At 48.1% G+C, this 22,321-nt stretch overlaps 1 protein-coding gene and 1 non-coding gene across 3 annotated transcripts in view; one reads left to right on the top strand and one right to left on the bottom strand.

The window, feature by feature from the left end:
• Positions 1 to 22,321, top strand: part of Homer2 (homer scaffold protein 2) — a 97,969-nt gene that overhangs the window by 16,796 nt on the left and 58,852 nt on the right. The window lies entirely within an intron of this gene.
• Positions 20,703 to 20,809, bottom strand: LOC114696244. The gene has a single exon (XR_003734970.1). It is a non-coding gene; the product is annotated as a U6 spliceosomal RNA (small nuclear RNA).

Here is a 22,321-nt window from a genome sequence, read left to right on the forward strand (position 1 = left end):
ACTTTATACAATATATTTTAGTCAAATACCCGTCTGTCCGTCCGTCCGTCCATCCCCCCCCCATTCCTCCCTCTCACTCTTTCCGGATCCATCCCCACCCCTTACCCACCCAGCTTCATGCTTTTGTTGTTGTTAGTAAGTCACTCATCAAGGCCAATTTGTGCTGCCCATATGCTCTTGGGTGTGGGGCCGTCCGCTGGGAGCTTAGTTAAACTACCAGGGACCGCACCCCTAAAGACAACTGATGCTCCCATTCACAGAAGCTGTCAGCTGTCATTAGCTCCTCAGTTAAGGGTGGGAGCTTGAGAACCCCTCCCCCCTCCAGGCTAGAATACTGACTGGCTTGATCATGTGCAGGCAGCCACAGCTGCCCTGGGTTCGAGTCCAGTGGTCTCGTGGTGTCAGGAAGACACAGTTATCTCTGGCTCTTTCTGCCTTCCCACGCCCTCATCTGTCATGGTTTCTGGCCTTTGTGGGGGTGGGGCTGATGAGAAGAGGCCTTCTCAGTGTGGACTCTGGGACTCCTCCTCCAACAACGAGTTGTAGATAGGTATGTGCTTTTCTAGGAGGGTGCCTGTAGGTTTTTGTTGTTGTTGTTGTTGTTTTGTTTGTTTGTTTTTTTACCTATTTCCAAAGGGTCCTTGACCCAAAAGGTTGACACTGCTTAAAGAACTTGGTGTATATGACCTAGAGAAAGGAAATCTTGGACCCAGAGGTGGGGATAGAAGCAGGAGAGGGCTATCTCCTCATAGAGACGTGGGCAGGTGTCCAGGACTACTGTGCTTACCCAGCCAGTGGAATGTAGGTCAGCAGGGAAAAGTACCTGTTTGGTTCTCTCTCCTCAGCCAAGGAGCCCGAGAGCATCTGTTACCATGGGTCTGCATGGGGCAGATGGCAGAAGTAGGCGGCCTGTGATGCTGGCAAAAACTTTGTCTACAGCTTCTCGTGGGAAAGGAATAAACACGTCTGAGTGCGGCCAGTTTTTCCTGGTCCTCAGGAGATGAGGGCTGAGCTCCATCAGCGGCCACAGAGCTCCGAGACGCCCAGGTGCTCAGCTAAAGCACAGTACGCCTGCCCACGTCTCCTTTCCGGGCACAGTTTGTTAAACGCTGCCTTAGTGAGTGGGTGGCCCTCGGTGCTGAGGGTGCTCAGCTCCCACCACTGCAGTGGGAAATGTTTTATACGTCCCCATCTTGTGACCTCAGTCACCCAGCTACCAGGTTCTCTCCTGTGATCTGGAGTTGGGGGTCACAAAGCCTGGAGTCAGCACAGTTTTAGCTCCTCAAGCACCCACCCAGCCTAACACCCGGCACTCTGTATTCCCAGTGATGGTTAAGGCTTCTTCTCTCTTACTTTGGCACCAATAGAATCCGTTTTGCTAAATTTAAAGGTGGCTCCCCTGGGATCAAGCTGCTGATTAGTGCATTGGCTTTTTCATGCTTCCTTCTCAGGCTTTTCCGTTCTTTCCCCGCTCTCAATTTGGTAGTTTTTGTTCTGTTCTGCTCTGTTTTTGTTGTTGTTGTTGTTGTTGTTTGTTTGATTGCTTTGGACACAGGGTTTTGCTGTGTAGCTCAGGCTAGCCCTGAACTTGCCATAGTCTTTCTGCCTCAGCCTCAAGTGCTGGGATCACAGACCTGCTCTGCTACCCTATACCTGGCTTGGTTTTCGTTTTCTTTCTTTTTATTTTCTTCTCTTTAAGCAGGAGTGCTTTTTTTCGAGGGTAGAATATTCTGGAAAACTGGAATTGAGGCCTGACTGAAAGACGTATCATTTGCTTCAAGGGAGGGAGCTAAAAAAAGCTACTCCTTGGCTTCTCCCATGAATTTTAAATGCTCGGAGAGCTCTGCCCCATGAAGAAAACAATGCCTGGTGGCCTTAAATAATTAAGTGGAGAACACTGAGCCCGGCAGTGTGAGCCAGGCTGGTCACACGGGGGCCCCAGGACTCCCTCTCTCAAGGGTAAAGCCAGCTGCGGGACCTAAGCAGGTTGCAAAAAAATCGATTAGCTTCAAATGCTGCCTGCTAAGCATTTGGCAAAGTTGGCACACGTGTGGAACTGCCACAGAAGAGGGGGAAGCAGCATGTGTTACAAGAGCATCCTCTGAGCAGCATCAGCTGTATCAGCCAGTGACCTCTTGGCTGGTCTTATCTGCTTCTCCCCTGCCAAGGGCTGGCCGTGTGAGATGACAGTGGCCTCAGACCAGGTCTCTGTCTTCCCCGCCATGGTAACGTGGACACTGACTTCTCCACATACTCAGTGGAAATTTCTGGAGGATCTTTGAGGGAAGAAGAAGGCTACTTCCCCCCCCCCCCGACAGTCTTCCTTCACTGTCAATGGTGACATTTTGGGATCGGCCCATCATTTCTTGGCTGCCTGCCCATTCTGTGACTTCACAGGCGTTGTCTTTGAGGCCGCAGAGTGATATGGTATACAGACATAGGGTTGGCCACAAGGATGTTGTGGGACCTCGTGAGTTCTGCCCTTTGGTGGATGAAAGGACTTGATCCAGGAGAAGGAGTCTACGGACAAATCAGATAACTTTTGTAAGATGTGCAAAGTGAAGCCAAGGCTTGAAGCTCCCAACTTCTATGAAGGGTTGGGGACCAAATCCTGAAACCTACGGGCTACAGGTTCCTTCCAGTTCAACAGCGGAGGAGAGGCCGGCTTTTGGGCATCTCGGACACAAATAACGAAGGTAACCACCACCAAGTGTGGACAGGAGGAACAAAGGAAGGATTCTGAGTCACGGCCAAAAGCAAGCCAGCAGTGTGGGCTCTGGAAGGCTTATAACCACGCTCTGTGTCAAGGCCAAGATCGATTCGGTTGAGCCACAGATCCAGCCCAGCAGGTTTACTTATTTGACATTTGGATTCTTGTTACATAATCTAAATTAACACCTTAATAAGTGTGACTGTGAGAAGCAATACAATAGGACTGAAGTCCAGTCCTTCTGAGAATCTCCACTGAGATCTGGGAGAAGGACCAGGGGAGAGGTGGGAGACAGAGAAGGGGAAGGGCAGATAGCTGTGTTATCGTATAATCTGGGCGGATGGAGTTGGGCGACTGACTCACGTCAGGGTAAATCTGGTCTTTCGACCTCTGCTCTTAAAGCTCTGTGGCCACAGCCCCCTTGAGGCACATCGCTGCTTTCCTCTTTTGACCTCTAGACGTACCCTTGAAATAAAGGTTGTTTCTTCTTTCTCGTGGAACTGTGAAAGTCTGACACAATTTGAACTTTAGAGCAGCATGTCTTTGAGGAGGACAACATATAAAACCACCACTGTCATCCCGAGCCTTGGCTGCGAGGCTTGAGTCAAATGACTTAACTTCTCTTGGCTCCAGTTTCTTCATTTCTGAAAGGTGAAGCTTGGATGAAATACTGCACATAAGTGATGAAGAAAGATTAGCTCCCTTGTCCGAGATGCCCAAAAGCCGGCCTCTCCTCCGCTGTTGAACTGGAAGGAACCTGTAGCCCGTAGGTTTCAGGATTTGGTCCCCAACCCGTCAGAAGTTGGGAGCTTCAAGCCTTGGCAGTCACACTGACTTCACTTTGCACATCTTACAAAAGCTATCTGATTTGTCTGTAGACTCCTTCTCCTGGATCAAGTCCTTTTTAATCCACCAAAGGGTAAATTAACCCAGTGAATCATGAATGCAGTTGGCGAGGAACTCAGACCCTGGACTCATGTGATGTGAAGCCTACACAGGGTCTCTCTAAGTGTTTGTTCCTGGGAGAAACTCACGGGGAGGCCCTCCGAGCAGTCTCTTTAGGAGGAGAGTGTCAGGTAGTCTCTGACCCTTTTCTTGGCAGAATTAGTTTCCCCTAGACCCTTGGGATCAAACGTTGGCATGGCTGAGGTAGATGTATGCTCTGAAGGCCTCTGGTGCTTGTGCTGGGGCTTCTCAGAACCAACAGCTTTCTTTAGGTTGCCTGCATTGGAGTGGCGGCCAGTGAGAACAGCTGTCCTGGGGTCCCCCAGGTGGAGGTTAGCCTTGCAAAGACAGCAGACTGGGCCCAGCAACACCATGCTCAGCTCCCCCAACCACCCGTTTAGACGGTTGAAATTTACTGTGCGTCTCCAGGGTTGCAGGGACAGACTTGGTCTGTCTTTGTCACCCTCACAGTTAAGAGAGGCTGAGAGAGGAAGAAACCCAAGCCTAAAAGGCTGGATGTCTACACAGAAATCACCATAATCAAAACAAAGGTGGTGAAGGAGAGAAGGCTGGTGATTCAGGAGCCCAAGTCCCCAAGAAGCAAGGGGAGTGACAGGATGTTGGGAGTTATGGAGGAGAAGGGCTCCTGGTTGACAGTCTCACGATGACTCAGGACTTGACCATCATTTCCTTCTGGCCTGGAATGATGCACAAGGACGAACCTGGTTAGTCAGAAACCAGCTGAACATCTCCAGAGCACTTCATCCTGAACATGGAAGAGAGACGAAGGGCTCAGGGAGTCTGGAAGGAGGGCAGGTAGTACAAAGGTGTGGCCCAGGCGAGATGCGCACAGCGGGGCGGATGTAAAGGGAGCCTGCAGCATCGCAGGGGTTAGGTGACGCAGGTACCATTGTTCAATGAATGGCGTCTGAACTCGGGCAAGCTACTTCGTCTTTGCTCTTCGCCGGTTTCCTCTGCAAAACAGACCATCTCAAGGTTGTTGGGAAGATGAGGGCAGGGCAGGTACCCGTCAGTGGCCAGCATGAGGCCCGCCACATAGGAAATGATTGGTAAACATTGCAGCTCTAGAAGCTCCCTCTTCCAAAAAAACCGCTGAGACCTTGGTAGGGTGCATCTCAGCATTGCGATGGGTCCGCAGGAAGGCCTTTTCTATTTAGAAGACAGATTCCTTATGAAAGGAATATAAGCTGCCCTGGAGCCCAAGATAAAACGTGCTTGGAAATAAGCAAATAGAAGTTTGAAGTGTGCTTTGAGAAGGTAAAAATGAAGTGGGGACATGTTGGCACACACAGAGCAGCTGGCCCTGTGAAGTAGCTGGGTGACAAGCCCTTAGTTCATGGGAACAGGCACGGGCTGTTCTGAGCCAGACTGGAGCCAGGACATATGAGCCCCAGCTGTCTGGACCCTCCTGCTGGTAGTAGAGTCCCCAACCTGTTCCAAAACAGAAAAGGGCTCTAGAAGAGCCCGTATGGAGGCCCAGCCCGACTGGTCGTGACCCGTTATCCACACAGCAGCCAGTGTATCCACAGGGTGACAGGAAACCATGTGATTGTTTGCTTTGGGATCATTTAGATCTCCCAGAGACGTCTGAACAGAGCCTTACTAGGTGTCTGTGGCCATCTTCTCCCAGTCTCCCTCTCTCTGGGTGCCCGTCCCTCTGGCCTCTCTGTTGACACAAGCTTTGGTGTCTGGCTGTCTTGAATCTGGCTGTGAAACAGCATGCAAGACACAGTGACAGCCTGTGAGCTTACCCAGTAAACTGTGCCTTTCGCCTTCTTTTAGGCCGGGGAGGGCACACTGGGAAAGGTCACTTATGCAGGACATAGGGAACAGATTCCCAGTGGGGAAGCGCACATTAGGGTTCCAGATACCTGGAGCAGAGAGGGTATAGGACACTTGGGCATTCCCATGTGTGTGCATGTGAGTGTTTGCATGCTGGCATGGCCATCATGCCATGATGCTACAGAAATTCTCCAGTTCCACAAGGGTCTGCTTGCTTGACTTTTGGAATTATGTTGGGTCCTGGTGACCTGGCATTGGTTTCTCTGCACTATATAAGTCTTGGGTTTAGTCAATCTCTCTAAGATTTACTTTTACAAGTTAAAATTGTGTGCATGCGTGTGTGTGTGTGTGTGTGTGTGTGTGTGTGTGTGTGTGTGTGTGTGTAGGTATGTGCACACGAGTACTGGTGCCAATGGAGGCCAGGGTGTTCGGGTCCCCCCTGGATCGGGATCACAACTACAGGTAGCTGTGAGCTTCCTTATGTGGCCGCTGAGAACTTGGGTCCTCTGCAAGAGCAGCAAACACTCTTACCTGATGAACCATCTCTCCAGTCCCACACTTCCTCCTCTGAGGTACTTGAGGGTCCACAGAAGAGCAGATCTGATCCCTGCCTGGGGGGGTCCAGAGCATTATTGAAGGGCTACATCTAGAGCTGCTCTGAGATGAGTCAGAGCACTATACAAGGGCCACGGAAGAAGCACAGAGAAAACTGAGCCTCAGTGGGAGAACTCAGACTGGCGTTCTGAAGGAAGACCTGACTAATTTGTACTGGCCTTGAAGGGAGATAGAGTTTTGACTAGGGGGAGTGGGCTGGATGGGGGTTGTGAGAAAGGCATTCACGGGGAGGGCACAGCTCATGGAAAGACAGGTATAGCCTGTCAGGAGCTTCCATTGTGTTAAGCCTGTTGGCTGAATACAAAAATGGAGGAGGAGGAGGAGGAGGAGGAGGAGGAGGAGGAGGAGGAGGGGAGGAGGAGGAGGAGGAGGAGGAGACCGCAAATGCAGATGGAGACTGTGTTGGGTTTCAGGTCAGGAACTGCTTGGCAACTGGTTTATGAAGAGCATGGCGGGGTGGATGCCTATGGCTGGAGAGACTTGGGCACGGATGGCCCTGGATGACAAAAGGAGCCCAGCACACAACAAAGGCTCTCTACCCCGGTTTCTCACTTGTTTGAGGTCCAGGAAGGCTTTGTGTTGAATTTGGCCTCTCTGGGTATCCTCCAAGCCAGCATACACCCCGTGCCCCTGGGCTCTGTCAAGCTGAGGGCACGGACTATTTTTGTATTCCTTCAAATGCCCATGTTTATTTTTAAACCTGAGCCTTTGTAAAGCAGGGATGGATCATGAAGTCTTTGCTTTTGAGTAAAAAGGTTCCCCGAGGCCGATGGAACCTGCAGAAGGTGTCCCTGAGTCGTGCAGTAGCAAATGGCTGCCTCTGGCATGAGAAGGAAGAACTCATTTGCTTGAAAACAAATCCTGGAAAGAGGAAGTCCTCATGTGGTCGGCCAGTTCTTAATGTGTGCTGACTGATCTGTGGCAGGCGGCAGTGCCCAGCCATGGAAGGGCCCTGTGCTGGAGGCAGGGCCAGTTGGCAAGCTGGGCTGTACATCTGAAGCCGCTGCCGCTGCCGCCGCCGCCGCCGCCGCCGGTCTTCATGCTCACCCACTGACAGGAGCCTGCGGATTTAGACGAGAATGTCTGTTATCTTTTAAGCATATGCAAGCTATAACTGAAAATTAAAGATTAACGTAGAGTTCAAGATGGAGGATTCATCTTGGACGTATTTATACCTTCTCTGCCCAGAACCCATTAAATAATAATAAAGAGATTAGGGAAGTATAATCCCAGGGCACCCAAATGAATAAGAGGGAATTAACAGCGATTGAAAGATTTCGACAAATTTCTGGATGGCAGAGAGCGAGGGGAGGAAAGACAACATCAGAGAATGCGAGAGGAAGCCGTGCAGCCTGCAGGTCCCCAGAGCGTCTTTCGGCTGAGCCCACCCATCAGAGAGGGCAGGCGTGAGAAGTGGGGCTGTGGCTGGGCCTTTATTTGGAGGCCTGAGGAACACGGTGCTTATCAGAGGGATGAAGACATCATTGAGTCAGCCCAGGCTGGAAGTGTGGGGTGGCGTTCTGGAGTAAAGCCTTCCTCCATCCACACAGAATATCCAATACTGGGGATGGAAGAGGAGGAACCAGTGCCCCAAACCTCACCTCAGATGAGATGGGAGCATGAAGAGTTAGGCAAGGCCTGCTAAATGGTTCCTGAGAGAAAGTAAGATCTCAGCCTGCTGAAGAAATTATCATTGCCAGGCGGAGGTGGCGCACGCCTTTCATCCCAGCACTCGGGAGGCAGAGCCAGGCGAGATCCAGGACAGGCACCACAACCACACAGAGAAACCCTGTCTCGAAAAACCAAGAGAGGGATGGGGGAAGAGATATTAAAATAATAATAGTAATCTTCCCCCCGCCCGTGTGTGTGTGTGTGTGTGTGTGTGTGTGTGTGTGTGTGTGTGTGATGAGTGCAGCTATGTGTATGGCAGAGCCTGAAAGTGGAGGTCAGAGGCTGACCTTGGGTTTGGAGCCTTACCTTCCACTTTCTGAGACGATGTCTCTTGTCATTTTGCCATTGTGTGTGTCAGGCTCCTTGGCCTTGAGCTTCCCAGGATTCTGCTGTCCCTGCCTTCTGTCTGGTTGGAGGGTTGCCGGGATGACAGATGTACGGCACCATGTCTGGCTTTTGGATTCTGGGGATCTGGACTCAGGTTCTCACACTTGTAGAGCACACAGTCTACGCACTGAGCCGCCCTTCCGGTCCTGCCCTTGGGTTGTCTTTGCAGAGTTGAGATTGTAGGCATGAGCCACCACACCACACTCGTTCACGGGATGCTAGGACTGGACCATCTTCTCATGCCTTCTAGGCTAGCCCTCTACCAAGGGAACTACATCCTCAGCCCAAATTTTATACCTGCTGTGGTAGGCTGAAAAGTATGCCCCGAAGACAGCAGCTTTGATCTCTGGTGCCTAGAAATCTTACCACAGATGGTAGAAGAGTCTTTGCAGAGGTGAATAAGCAAAGGACTCTGTTCGGGGAAATTATCCCGAATTACCAATGCAGTCATGAGTGTGGGAACAGAGAGGACAAAGGAGAATTGATTCCAGTCAGAAGTGGCCTGTGCAGAGAAGAATTTGGTGCTGCTTTATGGCAGGTGTTGAAGACAGAGGAAAAGGCCATGAGCCAGTGAGCTGGTTCCAGAAGCTAGAAGGGATGGGACAGTCTCCCCGTAGAGCTTCTGGGGGAGCGGGGAGCATTACTCGGCTGGCATCATGGTTTCAGCTCAGGGAAACTTGTTTTGCATTTTTGGCCACTAGACGTGTTTGGAAATAAATTTGTTATTTTAAGCCGGCAAGCTTGTGGTAATTTGGTACAGGAGCTTACAAAACTAGTGCTTCCAGCTACAGCAACCAAGTGTGAGGGGAAAGTAGAGAGACAGGATTTCCGGCTGCCTTCTCACGCATCCTGAGGATCAAGACCAACAGAACAGGGTGAAAGCTATGAAAGAGGCAGTTGGCAGGTAAAAAGATTGGTGGCTTCTGGGAGAAGAATGAAAAGAACTCCAGACAGAAGGCTGTAGATGTGCCATGAAGTGCTCAGGCCAAATTAGAACAGGAAGTCATAGGTTCCGTGATCTCTGTCTTCAGGGCAGAAACTGGGCCTGATTCTAGACAATGGACAGAGCAGACAGGCTAGAAAATGCTGGGACGATAGGAACATGGACCGTGTTTCTTTTCTTCCTAACAGGAGGCAATAGAACAAATTGTCACTGTGACTCAGACACCTCACGAAGGTGCTGTGTGCTTTGGAACGGCTTGGGGAGACTCAGAAAGGGGATGTTTCCCTCTGACCTCCATGCTAGACATGTCTCCCCCGAGTGCACTCAGGGCCCTGGCATTGGGACTACACAGAAAGAATTCTAATCCCAGCACATTTCTTGCCTCTACAGGGAACAGTATTTATCTAATCCGATGATGTTCTCTTTTTAAAAGGGCGACATAGTGCTCAGTTGTGTTTGTAGACCGACTGAACTCTTCCTGGACTTAACAGTCCGTATCTGGTTGACCTTTTACAGATAGTGCAGGATTTTGAGTTCATTCTGATAGTGAAGCTTTCTTTATTGGATCCATGGGAGAACTGAATTATTGTATTAGTAACGTATAATTATATGTAGTGGGAGGGGCCCCAAGAGCACAGGTGCCAGCTGAAGTCTGAAAGGAGGTGGTTGATTGGCATAGCTAATGATTGGTCCATTTAGTGGGCAGAGCCATGTGTCCTGGGCATCTGGCCAGGAGGGACCAGCCTGTCCCTGGTCCCGTATTGACGAGCGGCCTATAGTGACTTTGCCAAGTAGGGCCCCGGGGCCAAGGAGGATGTTGGGTGGAGCAGACTTGCTGACTTAGAGGTGTGAAAGGGAGAAACTCACACTTGTTTCTCTGCCAGCAGAGACGATCTAGAAACAGAGAGGCTATTGTACTCTAGCCAGTGTTTCCCAATCCTCCAGTGGCATGGACACATGGAAAATATTTGTAGAGCACCTAGGCAAGTAGACAAGACCATCCACAGCATGCGGCCGTGGGCTCCTGATGCCTTGGCCCTGCCCTAGCCCTCAGGGTTAGGACATTGCCTTCCCAACAGGCCACTTCCAGCCCAAATGGCATCTTCCTACAAATTGGAAAAGGCCGTTTAACTTCTCTCTCTGGTCCCCTTCCAGATATCTGTTACTTCCCAGGCAACTGACTAGCATAAAAGGTGTGCACATCCCTTACTACCATACATTGCTTGGTACCCCCGAGCTGTGCACTGTGCAGTTTTTAACACACCTGTGGCTCATGGGAGGCAACTGCACTGGGAAGGAAGCTGAGGGCTGGGGCTGCTGGAGAAGACAGACACAGAGGGGCATTTCTACCCTGTGCTTGGTAGGAAACTCCCAGGATTCTGCCCTGGGGACAGATCACATGGGGCGGGTCACCATGCAGGGAGATGAGGTACATATGTGGGGTTCAGGAGAGACCTGTGAGCTGGAGATACATATCCAGGCATTATCAGGGAGAGACGATACTTAAAGCATGGGAGGGAGCATGGCGAAGAAAGTCCGCAGACAATAATTGGGGAAATAAGTTCCCAGCAGGCCACCAAGCCTTGTCTGCTTAGGGAGGTTCTGACATTTGGGTAGAAGAGGAAATCGGTCCCAGCTGGAGGGCAGTCTGAGCACAGTGGTACCCCCTGGTGTCACGCTGTCCTTAGAGCGGCATCTGCTTGGGATCCTTCTACACCTGTTCACCTCCTCTCTCGCCTCTGCAGCAGTCCCTGAGAGGTGGAAGGACATCTAGTCTGGAGCCACCATAGCTTGACCTTGTAGGCAAGATGGGGCTGTCTATGCTTCTGGCCTTGACAATATGGGAAGTAATAGAATGGAGTCTTGCCTTCTTGGATACATGAGATATAACCTCCACAATATGTTAAAGTCAAATAAATAGGTTTGTTAAGGGTTTGGATCTTGAACTCATGGCAATCCTCTTGCCTCAGCCTCCCAAATTGCTGGGATTATAGGAATGTACCACCATGCCTGGCCATATTATTAGCTCAGCGGACATTTTGGACCTACTGTGTACTTAGGGCTCCAGCAGATAAAGGGCTGGTAGGCAGCATACTGTCTCCATATCACAGTAAACTTGCCATGGCTTTCGAACAGTTCTTCTTACTGACCAGGCCTCCTTCCTGGAAGACTTCCCTTAACATGTCAACCTTCTGTCATACTAAGTTCTCAGCACATCACTTCTTTGTGTATATCTCAGAACTTGTTGCTGTCCCCATGAGCAGATCTGCCTTGCGTCACATTTCTGCACATGCCCTGAGTGCCACGCCCTGTGTCCTTGGGTGTGAAAGAAAAGGCTGGCCGTGGAGCAGTCCTCACCCAGGGGCCTGGGAGAGGGGGCAGGTGCCCACAGGACAGGTGCCCACAGGACAGGTGCCCACAGGACAGGTGCCCACAGGACAGGTGCCCACAGGACAGGTGCCCACAGGACTGGTGCCCACAGGACAGGTGCCCACAGGACAGGTGCCCACAGGACAGGTGCCCACAGGACAGGTACCCACAGGACCGTCTTCTGTCCAGCAGACAAAAGGCAGCTGTTCTGCTTCCAGGCAGCTTGAGCCGGGAACCAGCACACCTGCATTCTTGAGGCCACGTTGGTGGATTCCTGCAGAATAGCAAGCTATTTGGCAGTCACATGTGACGTGGACCAGTCACTGTGCAAACAAATTCTCTCTTTTTTGGGATTTACTGCTGTGGGGTTATCTATTGCCTGTGTTTTTGTGGGTGTATCTGACTTCCTCAGGTTGGAATTTTTCCTTCTAGTGCTTTCTGTAGGATTGGATTTATGGGTAGGTATTGTTTAAATCTGGTTTTGTCTTGGAATGTCTTGTTCACTCTGTCTATGGTGATGGAAAGTTTTGCTGGGTATATTAATCTAAGCTGGCATTGATGGTCTCTTAGTGTCTGCATTATATCTGCCAGAACCTTCTGGCTTTCAAAGTCTCCATTGAGAAGTCAGGTGTTATTCTGATGGGTCTGTCTTTATAGGTCACTTGGCCTTTTTCCTTTGTTGCTCTTAATATTCTTTCTTTATTCTGTATGTTTAGTGGTTTAGTTATTATGTGGTGTGGGGACTTTTTTGGCGGAGGGGGTAGTCTATTTGGTGTTCTATAAGCTTCTTGTATCTTCATAGGTATTTCCTTCTTTAAGTTGGGAAAGTTTTCTTCTATGATCTTGTTGAATATATTTCTGTGCCTTTGAGTTGGTATTCTTCTCCTCCTTCTATGCCTATTATTCTTAGGTTTGGCCTTTTCATGGTGTCCCAGATTTCCTGGACATTTTGTGTTACAACTTTTTTGGCGTTGGTGTTTTCTTTGACTAATGAATCTATTTCCTCTATTGTGTCCTCTACACTAGAGATTCTCTCTTCCATCTCTTGTATTCTGTTGGTTGTGCTTGCATCTGTGTTTCCCGTTCATTTACTCAGATTTTCTATTTACAACATTCCCTCTGTTTGTGTCTTCTTCATTGTTTCTATTTCAATTTTCAGATCTTGAACTGTTTTTTTAATGTTAAATATCAAATATTATTTTAATGTTAAATGTTTCAGTGCCATACTGTTAAATACAAATCTATATTTAACCAAATTCTGTCCTTTATAGCTGTTTCTTTTTCTTTTTCTTTTATTTTACAATACCATTCAGTTCTACATAACAGCCACAGATTCCCTTGTTCTCCCCCTTCCTGCCCCCCTCCCCTTCCCCCCAGCCTACCCCCCATTCCCACCTCAATCTGAGAGGAGGGGACTGGACCTGCCTGGACTGAGTCTATCAGGTCGATCTCAGTCCTAGGGGGAGGCTTTGCCCTAGAGGATCTTGAACTGTTTAATTGCCTTTTCATGGTTTTCTTGGCTTTCTTTAAGGGATTTATTGATTTCTTCCAATTTTTGTTTGTCTTTTTCTCAATTTCTTTAAGGGAATTTTTCATTTTTTCTTTAAATACTTGTAGCATCTTCATGAAGCCATTTTTTAAATTAATTTATTTTTTAAATTACACTCATGATATTAATCACATTTGTGGTATTCATAGATTACATTTGCAGTATTCATTCAATTATATATGTATATTAAGGTCGCTTTCTTCTTCTTTTACATTGTGATGTTCAGGTCTCTTTTATAAATATTGCCTGAAAGACTGAAGTCTTTCAATCACCCCCAGGGGAAGGACAGGTGATAAATGGGTACTTCTTGGTCAGTAGGTCGGAAACCAGTACATTCACTGTGAGCTAGAAACTAAACACAGGGACCCTGGCTCTCTCCAGGGTGGTGTGTGGTTGGGCCTACTGAACGTAGTGCCTGGACTCCTGGAGACTCGGCTCCTTGGTGCTCAGTCCCTGTCAGCTCCTGCCGTCTGCAGTTCTTTGCGGTGTTTCCCTCTCCGACTCTTCTTGTCTGTGCTCACTCCTGCTCTCTTTGGTCCAGACGGTTTTGTGCTTGGTCCTTAGCTTGGGAAGCAAGAGATATGGCCCTCTCTTACCTGGACATGGTTTTTACATTGCATCAAAGCTCCTTATCTGGACTTGGCATACGTTCAGCAAACTGATTCTTGGTCTTTTCAGTTCTGTGGTCAGCATTTGGCATGCCTTCCCATGCACACAGGTGCTCACATGGGCAGTTGTGAGCAGCCTGGATTCTCAAGTAAAGGTGATTACTGTCTCAGTTCCTTGGCATAGAATAATACTATCTTGTAACCGGCCTTTTCACTTCATAATCTGAGTCCTAGTGTTGACTGGTTATTGTTGGAATTCTGGAACCTCTGAGTTCCGGTTTGGGGTGTGTGTGTGTGTGTGTGTGTGTGTGTGTGTGTGTGTGTGTGTGTGTGGTTTTAGTTCTTTGACGCAGCAGATACCAAGTGATCAAGTGATATTCAAATCCTTCAAGGTCTGGTGGGTTGTGTTTGGTAGAGATGATGGCCCAGTGGATAAAGCGCTTGCCGTACACGTGTGAGGACCACAGTTCAGATCCTCAGAGCTTCAAAAAAAACTGAGCAGGTGTGCCAGGTGCCTCTAATCCCAATATTTTGAGATGGAAAGGGGATCCCCAGGGCAGAATGGCTAGCTAGACTAGCTGGTGATCTCTGAGTTCAATTGAGAGACCATGCCACAAGAAAATAAAACAAAATGAGAGAAGTCAAGGAAGATGCCCAACATCGACTTTGGGCCTCTCCATGAAGGCACACATAGGCATGAGTGTTCACACATGCCCCACATAGACAAACACATATGCATACACATGTGCACAGCAGACACACAAAGAGGGACAGGGGAGGTGCTCCCAGTCTTGGACTCAGCAGTAGTTGGTGGCCTCCTTATTCTGTAACAGTGAAGTGGAGAACAAAGCATAATGGGCTGGGCTTGGTGGCATAAGCCTGTAACCTCAGCACTTAGCAGGTGGAGGCCCGAGGATCAGAGTTCAAGAACAACCTCTGTTATATATGGAGTTCAAGACCAGCCTGAGCTATATGAGACTTTGTATTTAAAAAGAAAAAAAAAAAAAAAACTAAAATCAAAGCTGAAACCACACAAGCCCCATAGTGGGGAAGGGTGAGAAGAGTGTGTTTCCATGCAGGGAGACACTCATTAGAATCTGTCATCATCTTATAAGGCGGCCATTTTTTTTTTTTTTTTTTTTAGAGACAGGGTTTCTCTGTGTAGCTTTGGTGCCTTTCCTGGATCTCACTCTGTAGACCAGGCTGGCCTGGAACTCACAGAGATCCGCCTGGCTCTGCCTCCCTAGTGCTGGGGTTAAAGTGTGCACCACCACTGCCCAGTGAACATTTTTTTTCATGAACATATACTTTAGCCATTGCCCAAGGTGTGTTGGTTATTTGGGGTTTATTTTCACTTATTCTTGTTTTTAAAGATTTATTTTTAATTATGTGCCTGCGTGGGTTGGGGGTGTGTACACTTGTGTGTTGTATGCCCCCGGAGCTGGAGTTGCAGGAAGTTGTGAGCTGATGGTGTGCTGGGAACTGAACTCTGGCCCTCTGCACCCATATCTGCTGAGCCTTCTCTCTCTCCAACCTCCATTTTTGTTTTTAATAAGCAGCTCTTCGGTGATATTCCAGAAGATCTCTGCAGTATCCTTTTTTATTGCCATTCAACACGCTCTAGAGACAGGGCTGCTCGGGTCAGGAGCTGGCAGCATTAGGGCTTCTGACACGTGACAGTGAATAGACTGCTGTAGAGATCTGTCACCTAGCACTTGATCGACAGTGGTGAAGAGACAGCCGAGAGCACACAGCGGGGGTTTCCGGTCTGTTTTTTTTTTTTTTTTTTTTTTTTTTTCATTGCGGTAAGATGTACCCAACATGGAACCATTTTAGTTTGGAGGGTACAGCTCAGAGCACTGCCCCATTCACACGGCTGTGCGGCTCCACCAGCTCCGGAATGTCTGATAATTTTGTTTCTTTTCCACTGCTGCAATTTGATGCTAAAAAGGACCTCATCCTGAGGTGTAATTTTTTTTTTTTTTCAGTTTGGGGAATGGAACCCAGTGCCTTGTGTGTGCCAGGCCAGCGCCCCACCTCTGAGCCCCAGCATACGTGACTTCCTGTCAAGTGCTTGCAGCCAGTTTTGTTCCTTGGGAACTCTCCAGCCCTCACCCCTCCTGGCTCCCCTAAGTCCTCTCACCTTGCAGACCATTCCCTCTCAAAAACTGGGCCTCCCCACCTCCCAGAATGTGCTTGCCTTGTTCCCTGCTCCCCTTGCTTGCCTGTCTTCCCTACTGACCATCTGGTCTTCCTCTGGCAATAATGAGCTGTTCAAGGTCCCTCTCCCTCCCCTTCCTTGGCCTCCTCCTGAGGACTCATTCCATCCCCCACCTGGTCAGGAGTCCGTGAGCAACCAGCACTTTGTTCTAGTGAACATGCACGGTGTAAAGTCCTTGTCTGGTCATTTTCCAGTCCATGTCAGCGGACCTCAATACCTTCACAGCATGGATGTCACCACAAGGAGAAACTTTGTACCTATTAAGCAGTTATCCACCACCACCCAAACCAGTAATCACTATTCTTTCTGTCTCTGTGAATTTGGAAAATTGACTCATATAAGTGGACTCGTGATATTTATCCTTTTAAGGCTGGTTTGCACTTAACTCAGTCTTTGTAAGGCTTGCCCATGTTTGTAGACTATATCAAGTGTTCATTGTTAAAGAACATGTATACCGCCAGGCCGTGGTGGCACATGCCTTTAATCCCAGCACTTGGGAGGCAGAGGCAGGCGGATCTCTGTGAGTTCGAGGCCAGCCTGGGCTACAGAATGAGTTCCAGGAAAGGTTCCAAAGCTACACAGAAAAACCCTGTCTTAAAAAAACCAAAACCAAAACCAAAACAAAACAAAAAGAACATGTATCATTTTTTTTTTTAAAAAATCCTTTTACCTCTTGATGGCTATTTGGGTCATTTCTACCTCTTGGCTATTGCGCATAGTGCCGCTTTGAACTTGGATATATAAATCACCTTTTTGCATCTCCACTTTCGATTCTGTGGGTCTGGATTAGAAGTAGAATCGCAGGACCATGTGGCATTTCTGTACCTATTTCTTCCAGGTATCATCAAGCTGTTTCCCGTGGTCTTAAGCACTCGTTTTGGACAGTCTGAGAAGCTCTGACACAGGAAGGAGTTGTCAGACAGACAGACAGACAGACTCTGCCCTGTAGGGAGGGGAGGGCCTTTGGAGGACCTGCAGCAGGGACGTCTCCCAAGGCAGCAGAGCTCGACTGTGTGGCAGGTCCTTCCCGGGCACTGCCTTCTGTTGTGGTTCTAAGAGCCACGGGTGGGCAGCATTGCTGTTGGGATGAAATTACAGAATCGAGGTGTGGTGGAGAGGAGGGCTGGAGAGGCCTGTTGCTGTGGGCACCTAGTGAGGAGCCACATGAGGGGTCCCACCTGCCCTGGGGAAGCTCCAGAGGAGCTGAAGATCGCTTTTCCACACAGCTTAGGCCTCCTAGAAAGTAATTTGGATGCAAAGTAAGAAAAGTGAAGGTTGTTCTTGGCACTCAGGCTTTTCTAGTCACCCCCTCCATAGGGGCCAAGCCTCACACGCAGAGAATGCAGAGCCTAGATGGGTGGTACCTGCAAGCATGTCTCCCGAGGATGCACTGCATATAAATCATTTATTACGCTAATTCTTGACCCCCTCCTGTCCTCTCCATCCCCAGTTCTCTTTGAGTTTTCGATATCGTCCAAGGTCTTAAAATCTTTTCTTCCATTAATAAGAGACCCTGCAGTGAGCAGGCCAGCATGAGGTGAGCTCCCTCCTCCTGCAGGAGCTGCCCGAGGGTGGCAGTGAGGACGCAGAATAGACACGCACGAACCGCCTGGTTGGACCTCAGAGTGCCTTCAGATAGGCACGGGACTTCCCTCTGAGCTATGCTCAGTATCCTCTCCTCACCCCCACCCAGCAGGGCTGGATCCCGGAGGGCTGGATCTAAGAGACAGACAATAACAAGTGTTGACAAGAAGGTGGACAAATGGGACTCCCGATATATTTCTGGTGGGAAGACAAAATAGTGCGGCTGCTTTGGTGCCTCTCAAGTTAAACACAGAGTTACTAAATCGCCCACAGCTTCCACTCCTGGATATGCATCCAAGAGCCAGGAAGGCATTTGTCTACATAAACCTCGTACATGAATATTCATAGCATCATTACTTATAACAGCCCAAGTATCTGTCAACCGAAGAAGGCATAAGTGAGGTATAGTCTACCCGTACAGTGGAATATTATTTTACCATAAAAAGAAGGAAGCGCTTGGGTTAGAGAGAGAGCTCAGCAGTTAAGAGTGCCTACCTCTCTGTAGAGGGCCTGAGTTGGGTTCCCAGCTCCATGTACAGTGGCTCACAGCTTCAGCTCCAGGTGAATCCAATGCCTCTGACATCTATGGGCACCTACACACACACACACACACACACACACACACACACACACACACGGGGGGGGGGGCCGCGGGAGGGGGAGAGAAAGAGAACTAATACATGCTATATTGTTGATGAGCTTTGAGAACATGCTCAGTGGGAGGAGAAAAACAGAGAATGATCTATGATAGCCACATTTTGATATTTGAATGAATGAGTTCATTAAGTATATAGCAATCCAGAGTAAAAAAAAAAAATGAATAGCAAGAGGTAGATAGATGATGGGATAAAAATTATCCAATCGGGTGCTCAAAACATCCAGTAGAAAAGCCCAAAAGAGGCTAGAGTTGCTGATGGAGTCCCAGGTGAAAGCGTCTCCTTGCGTGGAGCTTCCGAGTAAAAGGACAGAGAGCAGCGGACATGGTCAGCATCCCCAAATCTAGGGCTCTAAGACACCCAGCAGAAGCCAACTGGGGGCCGGGGCGGTCAGCTGGTATCCCCAGAGGAGCTTTCTCTCCACGAGTGAGTTTACCCAGCCAAACTCTTTCCCACTGCACACATTTTCAGATCATGGGATAAACAATAGTACCATCTGTTGGAAATGCTCTACCTTCTAGCTGTTCTCAAGGACCTGGTGTTTTCACTCTCGGTCTGTTTTGCTCTTCTCTCCCCCTCCCCTGCCTGGTCACAAAATTGGGGGTTTGGCAGCCTGTCCCCAGATAAGGAGCCTTAGAGGACACATTGAGACAGATCTGCTTGGTTCTGAAGAGCACAGGCAGGGAGAGGACCACACGTGCCGAGACGGCCTCTCGGTGAGCTCCCACGGCACGTGACAGTGTCCGACGTAATGTACTTCACACCGTGTATACGAAACGGCCTCAGCAGGCAGTTCCGTAGTCAGAGGGCAGAGCCGCGTTGCCACAGGGCTGCTGGTGAAGATGGGCTCAGAGTTGCCCTGAGTCTGGAGAGATGCTGGCCAGTTCCCGTGAAGGCCACCGAAGTCTGGACTTCAAAGGAGTGGATTTGATGGCATCTGAATTTATTATACCTCAATAAAAAGTTTAAAAAATATTCACTGTTTACCTACAATGTAAATGTAGCCAGAAATCCTGTATTTTTAATCTACCAAGTGTGCCAACTCTATTCTTGTGGTTTATTTCGTGAACAAAGCTTTATTGGAGCACGCACACGTACACACACACACACACACACACACACACACACACACACACAAAATAAGCATTTGCCAGAGAGACCAAGTGTTAGCGGAAATAAAACCATCGTAAGCGTTCCTGAGGCACGCCTGCACCTTTGCCTCTGTGTTTTTTACACTTTTTGTAATTGACTTGGCGAGTTGCCAGCCTCTTCACACCATACATTCTAATTTTAAACAAGTGTGATTCCTCAGAAAACAAAAATAACATCCCCCCGCCCCAGCCGGAAGTCAAGGTGGTCGCCACTCCCCGCAAGGGCTGTCTTCTAGAAGTGGGACTAGACTGCACTCTGCAGCTGCTGCCCGGGACCCTAACAGGTACAGAGGACTCATTAAACAGCCAAGACTAGTCCCACTAATTTGGCAGTCAAAGAAAAAAGCCCCAGAATTCTGCATTTTTAAACTTAGAAAAAAAAATTAAATTATGAAAGCACACTGTTATTCCTCTTGAGGATTTCTTTGTTTAACTTGTGATGATCATAGGGAGAGGGGGCTATTACAGGTTCTTTGGGCTGGTTCAGCTGTCTGAGGGAAAAGGGATTCTGTGCAGTGTGTCTTCTGGCTGTAATTAACGTATTACAGTATTCCCTTAGCAGCTTGCCCTTCATACCAAAAAGGCATTTTTATACATGCTGTCATGGCTAATCTTTTCTTATTTTTAAATTTTCTTTTATCTAGTCCTGCCCCCATAATCACGGAGTCCATTTAGTCCTATTTGAATGTCCAGGGGTGGTAGACCATCTGCTGGAGCATCAGTTACCCCAAAGAAAACGTACTATCATTCTTCCAGTGGCCACCAAGCACCAAAATCTCATAAGGATGGGACTTCAGGAGCCCACCTCCCCCCACAATCCATGGTGGGATTTTGGCTGGTTTGATCATGTGACAATCTCGTGCATGTATCCGTAACCACTGTGAGTTCATGTGCACAAACGCATGCCTGACCTGTCCAGCAAATACAGTTCTGCTCCAGACATCTACTCCCTCTGTACGGTTACTGGTACATAGGTTAAAAGAATGTTCAGCAAAGCTGTTTTTCAAATGAGCTGCATTTTTACCAGCAGTGGATGATGGTTTCAGGTGGTCCACATCCTCGCCGGAATTTGATGTTATTGGTCTTTGGGATTTGGGTTACCCTAATAAGTAAGTCATGGTATATTGTTTTCATTTGCAAATGATGACATAGGATGTTGACTGCCCTTTTATAGGTCTGTTTGCTGGCTGCTGTGATTTGAATATTTATGTCTTGTTGAAATATCACCCTAATGCAACAGTATTGTGGGTTAGGTTTGGCTTTCGGACATGATTAGGTCACGAAGGCCGTGCTTTCGTGAGTGGATAAGAACCCTTGGAAAAGAGCTCGTGGGGAGGGAATTTGCCCTTGTTCTCTTCTTCCACTGGTATTCGGTGCACCTTGGAGTCAGGTATTGGACCCTCAGCAGACAATAAGCCTGCCTCGGACCTTGGCTACCCTGACCTTTAAAGCTGCGAGAGATAATTTTCTGGATTTTTTTTTCCCATTTAAATACATGGAACACTTCACAAATTTGCATGCCGTCCTTGCCAAGAGCCAGGCTAATCTTCTCTGTATTGTTCCAATTTTTAGTATATGTGCTGCTGCAGTGAGCACAATTTTATGTTTTTTGAAATTGTTCAGTCTATGGTATTTTTTTTATGCAGAACAGAATGGCCTGATAGACATCAACTATCTGTCCTTCTCACCAATGCATCCTGAACATCACCAGATGTTAGGTATTCTGTGTTAGGTGTGTGGAGGTCACACTGTGATGTCCAGTCTATTCTTCTCACCGATGCATCCTGAACATCACCAGATGTTAGGTATTCTGTGTTAGGTGTGTGGAGGTCACACTGTGATGTCCAGTCTGTCCTGAAATTCCTGAGCTCAAGCAATTTTCTTCTTCCTCTGCCTTCTACATGGATGAAAGAAAGAGGGTCTCATCACCTGTCCTGTTTGGTTTCAGTTAGGTCTATGCTTTTATTGTTGAGTTGTAAGCATCCTCTGTATATTTTTTATAACAATCCTTTCTCACACGTGCCTCTTGGAAGTGTTTTCATTTTGCTAAACGCAGTCTTTTATGTAGGAAAAGTTTTAGAATTTTTTAAGATCTTTCTGTAATACAGCCTCCTGCCCAGGCCTCCATGTGTTAAAATTACAGACATATACCACCATGTCTGGCTAAAAGGTTTAAATTTTAATGAAACACAGCTCATTAGTTATTTCTTTCATAAACTGAGGTTTTGGTGTTGTATTTTGTAGTCATCACCGTACCTATAGTTATCTACATTTTCTTCTATGTTATCTTAATCTAGGGGATTTTATGGTCTTGTGTTTTACACTAAACGTGTCTGTGATCACGTTTAGTTCATTTTTGAGACTGGTGTAAGATCTAGGTCTGAATTGTTTCCCACATCTGAATGTACAGTTGTTGTGGCAGCATTGTTGAAAAGATTATCTTTGACCCATCTTAGTGCCTTTTGCCCCTTGCCAAGGACCTGTTGATATTTATGTGGGATTTATGGGGGACTATTTCTGGGATTCTGGATCCTGTTAGATTGATCTCTTTTATTTACTTATTTTTCAAATTTCACATGGTCTTGGTTATTCTGTGTAATAAGTCACTCTCTCTCTTCCTCTCTTTCTCCCTCCCTCCCTCCCTTTCTCCCCTCTGACTTTACTCTTGGGGTGGGGTGGGAATTGAACTAGGAGCCTCCCGAATGCTAGGCAAGCACTCCACTACTGAACTGCACCCCCAGCCTCTAGTAATTCTTAGAGATGCCAAGAGTCTTTGCCTCTTTATTTCAGTACCTGTTCAATTTCTCAGTATCTACAAAATAACTTGCTGGCATCTTGACAGGGTTGCACTGAATCTATTGGTAAAGTTGTGATGAACTGACGTCTTGACACTATTGACTCTTCTTGTCCATGAATATGGAATATATCTCTGCCACAGTTTGGACACGGTCCATGTTGTGATATAGGCAGTGGTAGACATGGTCATTGGTGGGGACATGGCCATTGGAGGGCATGTGGCCATTGGAGGCACTCCATCAGAAAGGGTTGATGCCACATGGGGGATGTTAGTTATAAGAGAGCAAGCCTGGCCGGGTGGTGGTGGCGGCG

The sequence above is a fragment of the Peromyscus leucopus genome, chromosome 1 (genome assembly GCF_004664715.2).
Source record: "Peromyscus leucopus breed LL Stock chromosome 1, UCI_PerLeu_2.1, whole genome shotgun sequence".
Taxonomy (NCBI): Eukaryota; Metazoa; Chordata; class Mammalia; order Rodentia; family Cricetidae; genus Peromyscus; species Peromyscus leucopus.